The sequence below is a fragment of the Triturus cristatus genome, chromosome 8 (assembly GCF_964204655.1).
Source record: "Triturus cristatus chromosome 8, aTriCri1.1, whole genome shotgun sequence".
In the NCBI taxonomy this organism is placed as follows: Eukaryota; Metazoa; Chordata; class Amphibia; order Caudata; family Salamandridae; genus Triturus; species Triturus cristatus.
The window spans coordinates 738,327,167-738,340,383 of record NC_140591.1 but is presented as its reverse complement, the minus strand read 5'-3'; the positions used below and the strand labels follow the sequence as shown (position 1 = coordinate 738,340,383).

Sequence of the window (13,217 nt, the reverse complement as noted above, 5' to 3'; positions counted from 1 at the left end):
TGATCTTCATTGCGGGCTTAGAGCCGGTATTAGCTTTTGAGAGGTAAGAGGATTTTGAGGGCTCGTTGGTCTAGGGGTATGATTCTCGCTTTGGGTGCGAGAGGTCCCGGGTTCAAATCCCGGACGAGCCCTTTTCTTGGTACTCTTTTCAAGTTGTTTTGAAGTTTGCGTTTCAAAACCAACATCAATTTTTTCTTTGCAGTAGTGGATAATTCTTTGCTAGAGTCTCATGCTTCAGCCCTGCCCAGTCTGAGCTAATACCAAACATCTGGTCTTGCATGGCATGTACGAGCGTTCAGCTAGGGATGTCGGGCAGGTTGCATGAAAGAAATCTAAAGCCAGAGGCCCATGGAATAGCCAGTTCGGAGCAGTTTCATTACAGAAAAATCAACTGTAGGTATCTGTTTCTGTAGTGTAGTGGTTATCACGTTCGCCTCACACGCGAAAGGTCCCCGGTTCGAAACCGGGCAGAAACAGTTGTTATATTGTGTTGGCTACAATGTTGATAGGTGCCGTTTTGCCATGGAATTGTCCAAGCCCTGAAGATTATTTCATGCAATCTCGTTCCAAGAAAGGGAATTCTCTCAAAACACTAAAGTAATCGGCGTGTGGATGTATCTGTTGGTTCTCAGACCTTGCTTTCAAAAGAGCCCTGCAATCGGTTCACTGCTCACCTAGAACAAGCATTAACATGGAGAATTGTTGGCACCAACAGGAATCTTATTTTAGTGGAGTGTTTCTGGCTTTGAGTGCAGAGGCCCTCGGCTCAATTCCAAGATGATCCTTCTCAAGGTGATGATACAAATGCATTGTCACCTTTACGTTTAATGTCAGAATCATTTATTTCCAGTTGGTGGTGTAAGAATGTTTGCAACAGTATGGCGATTTTTCCTAGCCATGCATGAATGAAAGCATATCACTCGCCTTTAGGTGTTTTTCTAATACATTGATATTTGCATCTTCCTTCTTAGCCTGCATGTTTGACTATCTTACAGGCTGCATGTAATAAGTATCACATCAGGGCCCTTCTTCTACTCAATTCACAACTGTTCTATCACGACATAGATAAGAAAGCTGCATCTGCTTTTGTTGTGTAGTGGTAATCAGGTTTACCTGACGTGTGAAAGCCCCATGCTTTGAAAGTACACAGTAACAAAGAAACCGATGACTTTTATAAAAAGGTGTCATGTGTGTCTCTTACTTTGCACAAAAAGTGCCAGAGATGGCTTCATTTGCAGTCACTTGAAAAGTAGGGATTCTCCAATAAATGGTAAATGGTTTAAACAAATCTGAAGAAATGCATGACATACCTGTGTGTGTGTGTGTACGCATGTATGTATATATAGGGAGAGAGAGAGCGTCAATATAAACAGACTTTATTTCAATCAAGCTGTCTTTTCTATCCTTCAGGAGCAGAATGTTCTGATCATCAGCGCTCCAGAATGTAGTGTTTTCTTGGCAAGCATCACATATTGTGATGTGTTAGCTAAAAGTTCCATATCCTAGAGACTGATATATTCCTCTGTACTTGTACCTTGGGGATTCATCAAAACCTGGCATCATAAGCAGCTTTCTACTGCCACAGACTGGACAGCGAAACAATTTAAAATATCCCAGAAAAAGAAAATAAGCATGCTTAATCAGAGCTTTCTGGACAGGAAGGACATTTGAGCAAGTGAGGAATAAGCACTGCTTTTGTTAATTTGCATAGGCAGAATAGAGACTTCTGGGAAAAGGCCGAAATTACAGTCACAGAAAATGGCTGCATCTATAGAGAACGCTAAGAAGTGTTGGCAGCTTTTCCTCTGACCCTGGCCACTTTTACAAGCAATCCTATGATAGTCAGCAGGACCCACCCTAAAAAGGAAGGGGCATCCACTTGGACCCTTTCCACCTTTTCTAAATCTCGCCTGATCGAGCCTGATTGAGCACTGATTGAGCAGATAAGCACATGTCATTCTCATTTCAGAAAGGTATTGGTTAGCTTGCTGCTAGCAGCTCAGTTATGTTATGATGTTAGAGGCTATGCAAGGAATGCTTTAGTCCAGCGATATGCAGTTTTTATTGCGCTCAGTTATGTTATGATGTTAGAGGCTATGCAAGGAATGCTTTAGTCCAGCGATATGCAGTTTTTATTGCGCCTTGCATTCAGCAGGAAGATCTTTAGCTTGAATCTGTGGCCTAGGTATTCACCTTGGTATTTCTTTTGGCACAAAGTGAAGGAGTATTTAAGAGAAAATGCACAATGTGTTTCTTATGTTGTTATGAACAACTTGTTACTCTTTCTCATTAAGCTTCAGCCACTGAAGAAATATATAAATAAGGGCTGACTTCCTGTAAGACGTGTCCAAAGCTGGGACGGAATAAAAGGAGACACTTGTAAATGATAGTGCTATCGTTTGAGAAAGGGTAAGTTGAGACTGACTTTCATGCGTATTCACAGACCAAGCATCATAAAGATACCAGCATGATCTTCATTGCGGGCTTAGAGCCGGTATTAGCTTTTGAGAGGTAAGAGGATTTTGAGGGCTCGTTGGTCTAGGGGTATGATTCTCGCTTTGGGTGCGAGAGGTCCCGGGTTCAAATCCCGGACGAGCCCTTTTCTTGGTACTCTTTTCAAGTTGTTTTGAAGTTTGCGTTTCAAAACCAACATCAATTTTTTCTTTGCAGTAGTGGATAATTCTTTGCTAGAGTCTCATGCTTCAGCCCTGCCCAGTCTGAGCTAATACCAAACATCTGGTCTTGCATGGCATGTACGAGCGTTCAGCTAGGGATGTCGGGCAGGTTGCATGAAAGAAATCTAAAGCCAGAGGCCCATGGAATAGCCAGTTCGGAGCAGTTTCATTACAGAAAAATCAACTGTAGGTATCTGTTTCTGTAGTGTAGTGGTTATCACGTTCGCCTCACACGCGAAAGGTCCCCGGTTCGAAACCGGGCAGAAACAGTTGTTATATTGTGTTGGCTACAATGTTGATAGGTGCCGTTTTGCCATGGAATTGTCCAAGCCCTGAAGATTATTTCATGCAATCTCGTTCCAAGAAAGGGAATTCTCTCAAAACACTAAAGTAATCGGCGTGTGGATGTATCTGTTGGTTCTCAGACCTTGCTTTCAAAAGAGCCCTGCAATCGGTTCACTGCTCACCTAGAACAAGCATTAACATGGAGAATTGTTGGCACCAACAGGAATCTTATTTTAGTGGAGTGTTTCTGGCTTTGAGTGCAGAGGCCCTCGGCTCAATTCCAAGATGATCCTTCTCAAAGTGATGATACAAATGCATTGTCACCTTTACGTTTAATGTCAGAATCATTTATTTCCAGTTGGTGGTGTAAGAATGTTTGCAACAGTATGGCGATTTTTCCTAGCCATGCATGAATGAAAGCATATCACTCGCCTTTAGGTGTTTTTCTAATACATTGATATTTGCATCTTCCTTCTTAGCCTGCATGTTTGACTATCTTACAGGCTGCATGTAATAAGTATCACATCAGGGCCCTTCTTCTACTCAATTCACAACTGTTCTATCACGACATAGATAAGAAAGCTGCATCTGCTTTTGTTGTGTAGTGGTAATCAGGTTTACCTGACGTGTGAAAGCCCCATGCTTTGAAAGTACACAGTAACAAAGAAACCGATGACTTTTATAAAAAGGTGTCATGTGTGTCTCTTACTTTGCACAAAAAGTGCCAGAGATGGCTTCATTTGCAGTCACTTGAAAAGTAGGGATTCTCCAATAAATGGTAAATGGTTTAAACAAATCTGAAGAAATGCATGACATACCTGTGTGTGTGTGTGTACGCATGTATGTATATATAGGGAGAGAGAGAGCGTCAATATAAACAGACTTTATTTCAATCAAGCTGTCTTTTCTATCCTTCAGGAGCAGAATGTTCTGATCATCAGCGCTCCAGAATGTAGTGTTTTCTTGGCAAGCATCACATATTGTGATGTGTTAGCTAAAAGTTCCATATCCTAGAGACTGATATATTCCTCTGTACTTGTACCTTGGGGATTCATCAAAACCTGGCATCATAAGCAGCTTTCTACTGCCACAGACTGGACAGCGAAACAATTTAAAATATCCCAGAAAAAGAAAATAAGCATGCTTAATCAGAGCTTTCTGGACAGGAAGGACATTTGAGCAAGTGAGGAATAAGCACTGCTTTTGTTAATTTGCATAGGCAGAATAGAGACTTCTGGGAAAAGGCCGAAATTACAGTCACAGAAAATGGCTGCATCTATAGAGAACGCTAAGAAGTGTTGGCAGCTTTTCCTCTGACCCTGACCACTTTTACAAGCAATCCTATGATAGTCAGCAGGACCCACCCTAAAAAGGAAGGGGCATCCACTTGGACCCTTTCCACCTTTTCTAAATCTCGCCTGATTGAGCACTGATTGAGCAGATAAGCACATGTCATTCTCATTTCAGAAAGGTATTGGTTAGCTTGCTGCTAGCAGCTCAGTTATGTTATGATGTTAGAGGCTATGCAAGGAATGCTTTAGTCCAGCGATATGCAGTTTTTATTGCGCCTTGCATTCAGCAGGAAGATCTTTAGCTTGAATCTGTGGCCTAGGTATTCACCTTGGTATTTCTTTTGGCACAAAGTGAAGGAGTAGTTGAGAGAAAATGCACAATGTGTTTCTTATGTTGTTATGAACAACTTGTTACTCTTTCTCATTAAGCTTCAGCCACTGAAGAAATATATAAATAAGGGCTGACTTCCTGTAAGACGTGTCCAAAGCTGGGACGGAATAAAAGGAGACACTTGTAAATGATAGTGCTATCGTTTGAGAAAGGGTAAGTTGAGACTGACTTTCATGCGTATTCACAGACCAAGCATCATAAAGATACCAGCATGATCTTCATTGCGGGCTTAGAGCCGGTATTAGCTTTTGAGAGGTAAGAGGATTTTGAGGGCTCGTTGGTCTAGGGGTATGATTCTCGCTTTGGGTGCGAGAGGTCCCGGGTTCAAATCCTGGACGAGCCCTTTTCTTGGTACTCTTTTCAAGTTGTTTTGAAGTTTGCGTTTCAAAACCAACATCAATTTTTTCTTTGCAGTAGTGGATAATTCTTTGCTAGAGTCTCATGCTTCAGCCCTGCCCAGTCTGAGCTAATACCAAACATCTGGTCTTGCATGGCATGTACGAGCGTTCAGCTAGGGATGTCGGGCAGGTTGCATGAAAGAAATCTAAAGCCAGAGGCCCATGGAATAGCCAGTTCGGAGCAGTTTCATTACAGAAAAATCAACTGTAGGTATCTGTTTCTGTAGTGTAGTGGTTATCACGTTCGCCTCACACGCGAAAGGTCCCCGGTTCGAAACCGGGCAGAAACAGTTGTTATATTGTGTTGGCTACAATGTTGATAGGTGCCGTTTTGCCATGGAATTGTCCAAGCCCTGAAGATTATTTCATGCAATCTCGTTCCAAGAAAGGGAATTCTCTCAAAACACTAAAGTAATCGGCGTGTGGATGTATCTGTTGGTTCTCAGACCTTGCTTTCAAAAGAGCCCTGCAATCGGTTCACTGCTCACCTAGAACAAGCATTAACATGGAGAATTGTTGGCACCAACAGGAATCTTATTTTAGTGGAGTGTTTCTGGCTTTGAGTGCAGAGGCCCTCGGCTCAATTCCAAGATGATCCTTCTCAAGGTGATGATACAAATGCATTGTCACCTTTACGTTTAATGTCAGAATCATTTATTTCCAGTTGGTGGTGTAAGAATGTTTGCAACAGTATGGCGATTTTTCCTAGCCATGCATGAATGAAAGCATATCACTCGCCTTTAGGTGTTTTTCTAATACATTGATATTTGCATCTTCCTTCTTAGCCTGCATGTTTGACTATCTTACAGGCTGCATGTAATAAGTATCACATCAGGGCCCTTCTTCTACTCAATTCACAACTGTTCTATCACGACATAGATAAGAAAGCTGCATCTGCTTTTGTTGTGTAGTGGTAATCAGGTTTACCTGACGTGTGAAAGCCCCATGCTTTGAAAGTACACAGTAACAAAGAAACCGATGACTTTTATAAAAAGGTGTCATGTGTGTCTCTTACTTTGCACAAAAAGTGCCAGAGATGGCTTCATTTGCAGTCACTTGAAAAGTAGGGATTCTCCAATAAATGGTAAATGGTTTAAACAAATCTGAAGAAATGCATGACATACCTGTGTGTGTGTGTGTACGCATGTATGTATATATAGGGAGAGAGAGAGCGTCAATATAAACAGACTTTATTTCAATCAAGCTGTCTTTTCTATCCTTCAGGAGCAGAATGTTCTGATCATCAGCGCTCCAGAATGTAGTGTTTTCTTGGCAAGCATCACATATTGTGATGTGTTAGCTAAAAGTTCCATATCCTAGAGACTGATATATTCCTCTGTACTTGTACCTTGGGGATTCATCAAAACCTGGCATCATAAGCAGCTTTCTACTGCCACAGACTGGACAGCGAAACAATTTAAAATATCCCAGAAAAAGAAAATAAGCATGCTTAATCAGAGCTTTCTGGACAGGAAGGACATTTGAGCAAGTGAGGAATAAGCACTGCTTTTGTTAATTTGCATAGGCAGAATAGAGACTTCTGGGAAAAGGCCGAAATTACAGTCACAGAAAATGGCTGCATCTATAGAGAACGCTAAGAAGTGTTGGCAGCTTTTCCTCTGACCCTGACCACTTTTACAAGCAATCCTATGATAGTCAGCAGGACCCACCCTAAAAAGGAAGGGGCATCCACTTGGACCCTTTCCACCTTTTCTAAATCTCGCCTGATTGAGCACTGATTGAGCAGATAAGCACATGTCATTCTCATTTCAGAAAGGTATTGGTTAGCTTGCTGCTAGCAGCTCAGTTATGTTATGATGTTAGAGGCTATGCAAGGAATGCTTTAGTCCAGCGATATGCAGTTTTTATTGCGCCTTGCATTCAGCAGGAAGATCTTTAGCTTGAATCTGTGGCCTAGGTATTCACCTTGGTATTTCTTTTGGCACAAAGTGAAGGAGTATTTGAGAGAAAATGCACAATGTGTTTCTTATGTTGTTATGAACAACTTGTTACTCTTTCTCATTAAGCTTCAGCCACTGCAGAAATATATAAATAAGGGCTGACTTCCTGTAAGACGTGTCCAAAGCTGGGACGGAATAAAAGGAGACACTTGTAAATGATAGTGCTATCGTTTGAGAAAGGGTAAGTTGAGACTGACTTTCATGCGTTTTCACAGACCAAGCATCATAAAGATACCAGCATGATCTTCATTGCGGGCTTAGAGCCGGTATTAGCTTTTGAGAGGTAAGAGGATTTTGAGGGCTCGTTGGTCTAGGGGTATGATTCTCGCTTTGGGTGTGAGAGGTCCCGGGTTCAAATCCCGGACGAGCCCTTTTCTTGGTACTCTTTTCAAGTTGTTTTGAAGTTTGCGTTTCAAAACCAACATCAATTTTTTCTTTGCAGTAGTGGATAATTCTTTGCTAGAGTCTCATGCTTCAGCCCTGCCCAGTCTGAGCTAATACCAAACATCTGGTCTTGCATGGCATGTACGAGCGTTCAGCTAGGGATGTCGGGCAGGTTGCATGAAAGAAATCTAAAGCCAGAGGCCCATGGAATAGCCAGTTCGGAGCAGTTTCATTACAGAAAAATCAACTGTAGGTATCTGTTTCTGTAGTGTAGTGGTTATCACGTTTGCCTCACACGCGAAAGGTCCCCGGTTCGAAACCGGGCAGAAACAGTTGTTATATTGTGTTGGCTACAATGTTGATAGGTGCCGTTTTGCCATGGAATTGTCCAAGCCCTGAAGATTATTTCATGCAATCTCGTTCCAAGAAAGGGAATTCTCTCAAAACACTAAAGTAATCGGCGTGTGGATGTATCTGTTGGTTCTCAGACCTTGCTTTCAAAAGAGCCCTGCAATCGGTTCACTGCTCACCTAGAACAAGCATTAACATGGAGAATTGTTGGCACCAACAGGAATCTTATTTTAGTGGAGTGTTTCTGGCTTTGAGTGCAGAGGCCCTCGGCTCAATTCCAAGATGATCCTTCTCAAGGTGATGATACAAATGCATTGTCACCTTTACGTTTAATGTCAGAATCATTTATTTCCAGTTGGTGGTGTAAGAATGTTTGCAACAGTATGGCGATTTTTCCTAGCCATGCATGAATGAAAGCATATCACTCGCCTTTAGGTGTTTTTCTAATACATTGATATTTGCATCTTCCTTCCTAGCCTGCATGTTTGACTATCTTACAGGCTGCATGTAATAAGTATCACATCAGGGCCCTTCTTCTACTCAATTCACAACTGTTCTATCACGACATAGATAAGAAAGCTGCATCTGCTTTTGTTGTGTAGTGGTAATCAGGTTTACCTGACGTGTGAAAGCCCCATGCTTTGAAAGTACACAGTAACAAAGAAACCGATGACATTTATAATAAGGTGTCATGTGTGTCTCTTACTTTGCACAAAAAGTGCCAGAGATGACTTCATTTGCAGTCACTTGAAAAGTAGGGATTCTCCAATAAATGGTAAATGGTTGAAACAAATCTGAAGAAATGCATGACATACCTGTGTGTGTGTGTGTATGCATGTATGTATATATAGGGAGAGAGAGAGCGTCAATATAAACAGACTTTATTTCAATCAAGCTGTCTTTTCTATCCTTCAGGAGCAGAATGTTCTGATCATCAGCGCTCCAGAATGTAGTGTTTTCTTGGCAAGCATCACATATTGTGATGTGTTAGCTAAAAGTTCCATATCCTAGAGACTGATATATTCCTCTGTACTTGTACCTTGGGGATTCATCAAAACCTGGCATCATAAGCAGCTTTCTACTGCCACAGACTGGACAGCGAAACAATTTAAAATATCCCAGAAAAAGAAAATAAGCATGCTTAATCAGAGCTTTCTGGACAGGAAGGACATTTGAGCAAGTGAGGAATAAGCACTGCTTTTGTTAATTTGCATAGGCAGAATAGAGACTTCTGAGAAAAGGCCGAAATTACAGTCACAGAAAATGGCTGCATCTATAGAGAACGCTAAGAAGTGTTGGCAGCTTTTCCTCTGACCCTGGCCACTTTTACAAGCAATCCTATGATAGTCAGCAGGACCCACCCTAAAAAGGAAGGGGCATCCACTTGGACCCTTTCCACCTTTTCTAAATCTCGCCTGATTGAGCACTGATTGAGCAGATAAGCACATGTCATTCTCATTTCAGAAAGGTATTGGTTAGCTTGCTGCTAGCAGCTCAGTTATGTTATGATGTTAGAGGCTATGCAAGGAATGCTTTAGTCCAGCGATATGCAGTTTTTATTGCGCCTTGCCTTCACCAGGAAGATCTTTAGCTTGAATCTGTGGCCTAGGTATTCACCTTGGTATTTCTTTTGGCACAAAGTGAAGGAGTATTTGAGAGAAAATGCACAATGTGTTTCTTATGTTGTTATGAACAACTTGTTACTCTTTCTCATTAAGCTTCAGCCACTGCAGAAATATATAAATAAGGGCTGACTTCCTGTAAGACGTGTCCAAAGCTGGGACGGAATAAAAGGAGACACTTGTAAATGATAGTGCTATCGTTTGAGAAAGGGTAAGTTGAGACTGACTTTCATGCGTATTCACAGACCAAGCATCATAAAGATACCAGCATGATCTTCATTGCGGGCTTAGAGCCGGTATTAGCTTTTGAGAGGTAAGAGGATTTTGAGGGCTCGTTGGTCTAGGGGTATGATTCTCGCTTTGGGTGTGAGAGGTCCCGGGTTCAAATCCCGGACGAGCCCTTTTCTTGGTACTCTTTTCAAGTTGTTTTGAAGTTTGCGTTTCAAAACCAACATCAATTTTTTCTTTGCAGTAGTGGATAATTCTTTGCTAGAGTCTCATGCTTCAGCCCTGCCCAGTCTGAGCTAATACCAAACATCTGGTCTTGCATGGCATGTACGAGCGTTCAGCTAGGGATGTCGGGCAGGTTGCATGAAAGAAATCTAAAGCCAGAGGCCCATGGAATAGCCAGTTCGGAGCAGTTTCATTACAGAAAAATCAACTGTAGGTATCTGTTTCTGTAGTGTAGTGGTTATCACGTTCGCCTCACACGCGAAAGGTCCCCGGTTCGAAACCGGGCAGAAACAGTTGTTATATTGTGTTGGCTACAATGTTGATAGGTGCCGTTTTGCCATGGAATTGTCCAAGCCCTGAAGATTATTTCATGCAATCTCGTTCCAAGAAAGGGAATTCTCTCAAAACACTAAAGTAATCGGCGTGTGGATGTATCTGTTGGTTCTCAGACCTTGCTTTCAAAAGAGCCCTGCAATCGGTTCACTGCTCACCTAGAACAAGCATTAACATGGAGAATTGTTGGCACCAACAGGAATCTTATTTTAGTGGAGTGTTTCTGGCTTTGAGTGCAGAGGCCCTCGGCTCAATTCCAAGATGATCCTTCTCAAGGTGATGATACAAATGCATTGTCACCTTTACGTTTAATGTCAGAATCATTTATTTCCAGTTGGTGGTGTAAGAATGTTTGCAACAGTATGGCGATTTTTCCTAGCCATGCATGAATGAAAGCATATCACTCGCCTTTAGGTGTTTTTCTAATACATTGATATTTGCATCTTCCTTCTTAGCCTGCATGTTTGACTATCTTACAGGCTGCATGTAATAAGTATCACATCAGGGCCCTTCTTCTACTCAATTCACAACTGTTCTATCACGACATAGATAAGAAAGCTGCATCTGCTTTTGTTGTGTAGTGGTAATCAGGTTTACCTGACGTGTGAAAGCCCCATGCTTTGAAAGTACACAGTAACAAAGAAACCGATGACTTTTATAAAAAGTTGTCATGTGTGTCTCTTACTTTGCACAAAAAGTGCCAGAGATGGCTTCATTTGCAGTCACTTGAAAAGTAGGGATTCTCCAATAAATGGTAAATGGTTTAAACAAATCTGAAGAAATGCATGACATACCTGTGTGTGTGTGTGTACGCATGTATGTATATATAGGGAGAGAGAGAGCGTCAATATAAACAGACTTTATTTCAATCAAGCTGTCTTTTCTATCCTTCAGGAGCAGAATGTTCTGATCATCAGCGCTCCAGAATGTAGTGTTTTCTTGGCAAGCATCACATATTGTGATGTGTTAGCTAAAAGTTCCATATCCTAGAGACTGATATATTCCTCTGTACTTGTACCTTGGGGATTCATCAAAACCTGGCATCATAAGCAGCTTTCTACTGCCACAGACTGGACAGCGAAACAATTTAAAATATCCCAGAAAAAGAAAATAAGCATGCTTAATCAGAGCTTTCTGGACAGGAAGGACATTTGAGCAAGTGAGGAATAAGCACTGCTTTTGTTAATTTGCATAGGCAGAATAGAGACTTCTGGGAAAAGGCCGAAATTACAGTCACAGAAAATGGCTGCATCTATAGAGAACGCTAAGAAGTGTTGGCAGCTTTTCCTCTGACCCTGGCCACTTTTACAAGCAATCCTATGATAGTCAGCAGGACCCACCCTAAAAAGGAAGGGGCATCCACTTGGACCCTTTCCACCTTTTCTAAATCTCGCCTGATTGAGCACTGATTGAGCAGATAAGCACATGTCATTCTCATTTCAGAAAGGTATTGGTTAGCTTGCTGCTAGCAGCTCAGTTATGTTATGATGTTAGAGGCTATGCAAGGAATGCTTTAGTCCAGCGATATGCAGTTTTTATTGCGCCTTGCCTTCACCAGGAAGATCTTTAGCTTGAATCTGTGGCCTAGGTATTCACCTTGGTATTTCTTTTGGCACAAAGTGAAGGAGTATTTGAGAGAAAATGCACAATGTGTTTCTTATGTTGTTATGAACAACTTGTTACTCTTTCTCATTAAGCTTCAGCCACTGCAGAAATATATAAATAAGGGCTGACTTCCTGTAAGACGTGTCCAAAGCTGGGACGGAATAAAAGGAGACACTTGTAAATGATAGTGCTATCGTTTGAGAAAGGGTAAGTTGAGACTGACTTTCATGCGTATTCACAGACCAAGCATCATAAAGATACCAGCATGATCTTCATTGCGGGCTTAGAGCCGGTATTAGCTTTTGAGAGGTAAGAGGATTTTGAGGGCTCGTTGGTCTAGGGGTATGATTCTCGCTTTGGGTGCGAGAGGTCCCGGGTTCAAATCCCGGACGAGCCCTTTTCTTGGTACTCTTTTCAAGTTGTTTTGAAGTTTGCGTTTCAAAACCAACATCAATTTTTTCTTTGCAGTAGTGGATAATTCTTTGCTAGAGTCTCATGCTTCAGCCCTGCCCAGTCTGAGCTAATACCAAACATCTGGTCTTGCATGGCATGTACGAGCGTTCAGCTAGGGATGTCGGGCAGGTTGCATGAAAGAAATCTAAAGCCAGAGGCCCATGGAATAGCCAGTTCGGAGCAGTTTCATTACAGAAAAATCAACTGTAGGTATCTGTTTCTGTAGTGTAGTGGTTATCACGTTCGCCTCACACGCGAAAGGTCCCCGGTTCGAAACCGGGCAGAAACAGTTGTTATATTGTGTTGGCTACAATGTTGATAGGTGCCGTTTTGCCATGGAATTGTCCAAGCCCTGAAGATTATTTCATGCAATCTCGTTCCAAGAAAGGGAATTCTCTCAAAACACTAAAGTAATCGGCGTGTGGATGTATCTGTTGGTTCTCAGACCTTGCTTTCAAAAGAGCCCTGCAATCGGTTCACTGCTCACCTAGAACAAGCATTAACATGGAGAATTGTTGGCACCAACAGGAATCTTATTTTAGTGGAGTGTTTCTGGCTTTGAGTGCAGAGGCCCTCGGCTCAATTCCAAGATGATCCTTCTCAAGGTGATGATACAAATGCATTGTCACCTTTACGTTTAATGTCAGAATCATTTATTTCCAGTTGGTGGTGTAAGAATGTTTGCAACAGTATGGCGATTTTTCCTAGCCATGCATGAATGAAAGCATATCACTCGCCTTTAGGTGTTTTTCTAATACATTGATATTTGCATCTTCCTTCTTAGCCTGCATGTTTGACTATCTTACAGGCTGCATGTAATAAGTATCACATCAGGGCCCTTCTTCTACTCAATTCACAACTGTTCTATCACGACATAGATAAGAAAGCTGCATCTGCTTTTGTTGTGTAGTGGTAATCAGGTTTACCTGACGTGTGAAAGCCCCATGCTTTGAAAGTACACAGTAACAAAGAAACCGATGACTTTTATAAAAAGGTGTCATGTGTGTCTCTTAC

General features: G+C 41.8%; 8 non-coding genes across 8 annotated transcripts; all 8 read left to right on the top strand.

The window, feature by feature from the left end:
• The first annotated feature begins 59 nt into the window (after positions 1-59).
• On the top strand, positions 60-131 carry TRNAP-UGG (transfer RNA proline (anticodon UGG)). Its single transcript has one exon. It is a non-coding gene; the product is annotated as a tRNA-Pro (tRNA).
• Positions 132-403: 272 nt separating this feature from the next.
• On the top strand, positions 404-476 carry TRNAV-CAC (transfer RNA valine (anticodon CAC)). Its single transcript has one exon. It is a non-coding gene; the product is annotated as a tRNA-Val (tRNA).
• Positions 477-2,527: 2,051 nt separating this feature from the next.
• Positions 2,528-2,599, top strand: TRNAP-UGG (transfer RNA proline (anticodon UGG)). Its single transcript has one exon. It is a non-coding gene; the product is annotated as a tRNA-Pro (tRNA).
• A 272-nt stretch (positions 2,600-2,871) lies between these two features.
• On the top strand, positions 2,872-2,944 carry TRNAV-CAC (transfer RNA valine (anticodon CAC)). The gene has a single exon. It is a non-coding gene; the product is annotated as a tRNA-Val (tRNA).
• Positions 2,945-5,258: 2,314 nt separating this feature from the next.
• Positions 5,259-5,331, top strand: TRNAV-CAC (transfer RNA valine (anticodon CAC)). The gene has a single exon. It is a non-coding gene; the product is annotated as a tRNA-Val (tRNA).
• Positions 5,332-10,032: 4,701 nt separating this feature from the next.
• Positions 10,033-10,105, top strand: TRNAV-CAC (transfer RNA valine (anticodon CAC)). The gene has a single exon. It is a non-coding gene; the product is annotated as a tRNA-Val (tRNA).
• Positions 10,106-12,075: 1,970 nt separating this feature from the next.
• Positions 12,076-12,147, top strand: TRNAP-UGG (transfer RNA proline (anticodon UGG)). Its single transcript has one exon. It is a non-coding gene; the product is annotated as a tRNA-Pro (tRNA).
• Positions 12,148-12,419: 272 nt separating this feature from the next.
• Positions 12,420-12,492, top strand: TRNAV-CAC (transfer RNA valine (anticodon CAC)). Its single transcript has one exon. It is a non-coding gene; the product is annotated as a tRNA-Val (tRNA).
• Positions 12,493-13,217: the final 725 nt, after the last annotated feature.